The sequence below is a fragment of the Physeter macrocephalus genome, chromosome 2 (assembly GCF_002837175.3).
Source record: "Physeter macrocephalus isolate SW-GA chromosome 2, ASM283717v5, whole genome shotgun sequence".
NCBI classification, from domain to species: domain Eukaryota; kingdom Metazoa; phylum Chordata; class Mammalia; order Artiodactyla; family Physeteridae; genus Physeter; species Physeter macrocephalus.
Genome location: NC_041215.1, coordinates 7,744,844 through 7,747,365, shown reverse-complemented (window position 1 = coordinate 7,747,365; position 2,522 = coordinate 7,744,844). Strand labels below are relative to the sequence as shown.

At 38.0% G+C, this 2,522-nt stretch overlaps 1 protein-coding gene across 4 annotated transcripts in view; it reads left to right on the top strand.

Moving 5' to 3' along the window:
• Positions 1-2,522, top strand: part of UIMC1 (ubiquitin interaction motif containing 1) — a 170,803-nt gene that overhangs the window by 20,725 nt on the left and 147,556 nt on the right. The window lies entirely within an intron of this gene.

Below are 2,522 nucleotides of genomic sequence, written 5' to 3'. Positions count from 1 at the left end.
TCTCCTGCTGCGGAGCGCAGGCTCCGGACGCGCAGGCTCAGCGGCCATGGCTCACGGGCCCAGCCGCTCCGCGGCATGTGGGATCCTCCTGGACCGGGGCACGAACCCGTGTCCCCTGCATCGGCAGGCGGACTCTCAACCACTGCGCCACCAGGGAAGCCCTAAGGTGGTTCTTTTTAAATCAGTGACTATTTAAGTCATTGAGTCTCTGCTTTGGTTATAATGTAAAATCATCTGGGGAGGTTTTTTTTTAAAATTTAGGTAGAATTCATAGAACATAAAATCCAACATTTTAGTCATTTTAAAGTGTATAATAGCTTTTTGTACAGTCAAAGTGTTGTGCAGCTATCACCACTTTCTAATTTTAAACACTTTCATCACCCAAAAAGAAACCCTATAGTCATTAAGTAGTCACTCTATGTTTCTCTCTCCTCCAACTTCTAGCAGTCTTAATATGCTTTCTGTCTCTGTAGATTTGTCTATTCAGGATGTTTCATATAGACAGAATCATACAATATGTGGGCTCTTGTGTCTGGCTGCTTTCATTTAACATAATGTTTTCAAGGTTTATCCATGTTGTAGCATGTATCAGTACTTTATTCCTTTTTAAGGCTGACCAATATTCCATTTTATGGAAGTCCCACATTTTGTTTATCCATTCATCATTTGGGTTATTTACATTTTTTGGCTATTATGATTAAGGCTGTTATGAACATTTAAGTACAAGTTTTTTTCTGAATACTTTTTAATTTTCTTGGGTGTTTACCTGGGAGTAGAATTGCTAAGTGTATTTTAACTTTTTGAGGAATTGCCAAGCAATTTTCCACAGCAGCTGCAGAATTTTATATTCTCACTAGCAGTGGATGAAAGTTTTAATTTCTCTGCATCCTGGGGACTTCCCTGATGGTGTAGTGGTTAAGAATCTGCCTGCCAACGCAGGGGACACAGGTTCGAGCCCTGGTCTGGGAAGATCCCACATGCTGTGGAGCAGCTAAGCCCATGTGCCACAACTACTGAGCCTGTGCTCTAGAGCCTGTGAGCCACAGTTACTGAGCCCGTATGCCACAACTACTGAAGCCTACATGCCTAGAGCCGGTGCTCCGCAACAAGAGAAGCCACCACAATGAGAAGCCCGTGCACCGCAATGAAGAGTAGCCTCTGCTTGTTGCAACTAGAGAAAGCCCTCCTGCAGCAACAAAGACCCAACACAGCCAATAAATAAATAAATAAATAAATAAATTTATAAAAAATTTCTCCACATCCTTGACAACATTTGCTGTTTTCTTAAAATAAAAAAACCTCACAACTTTGAGATATGATTCACTTACCATATAATCCACCCACTTAAACTATACAATTGGAATTAAAAAACAGAACTGCCATATGATCCAGCAATTTCACTTCTGAGTATTTACCTGAAGAAAACAAAAACACTAATTTGAAAAGATATATGCACACCAGTGTTAATTGCAGCATTATTTACAGTAACCAAGATATGGAAGCAACCTAAATGTCCATTGATAGGTTAGTGGATAAAGAAGAAGTCGTACACACACACACACACACACACACACACACACACACACAGTGAAATATTACTGAGTCATAAAAAAATGAAATGTTGCCATTTGGAACAGCATAGATAGATCTAGAGGGTATTATGCTAAGTGAAATAAGTCTGACAGAAAAAGACAAGTATAGATGTGTGATCTCACTTATATGTGGAATCTAAAAAACAAAACAGACTCATAGATACAGAGAATAAACTGGTGGTTGCCAAAGGGGAGGGGGATTGGAGATGGGGCAAAATGGATGAAAGGGATTGAGGTACAAATCTCTAGTTATAAAATAAATAAGCCATGAGGATGTAATAGCATAAGGAATATGGTCAGTAATATTTTAATAGTTTTGTATGGGGGCAGATGAGTTACTAGACTTATTATGGTGATCATTTCATAATGTATGCAAATGTCAAATCACTATCTAATACACCTGAAAATAACATAATATTGTACATCAATTATATTTTCAATTAAAAAATATACAGTTGAAGAGTATAGAATTTTAAAACATTTTATTACCTCCAAAAAGAAATCTCTTTGCCCCTTAGTGGTTACTCTTCAACTCTTCCAATCCCCCCGTCCTTGACAACCACTAATCTACTTTCTCTGTTTATAGATTTGCTCTTCTGGATGTTTCATATAAATGAAATCATATAATATGTGGGATTTTGTGACTGCCTTCTTTGACTAAACATGTTTTCAAGGTTTATTCATGTTGTAGCCTGTATCAGTACTTCATTCCTTCTTTTTTTCCCCCACAGTGACTGCACCATTTTACATTCCCATCAACAATATACTAGGATTCCAATTGCTCCATACCCTTGTCAGCACTTGTTATTTTCCATTATTATTAAAAAATTTTTTAAAAAAATTTCTTTTATTTATTTATTTTTGGCTGTGTTGGGTCTTCATTGCTGTGCGTGGGCTTTCTCTAGTTGCAGCGAGTGGGGGCTACTCTTC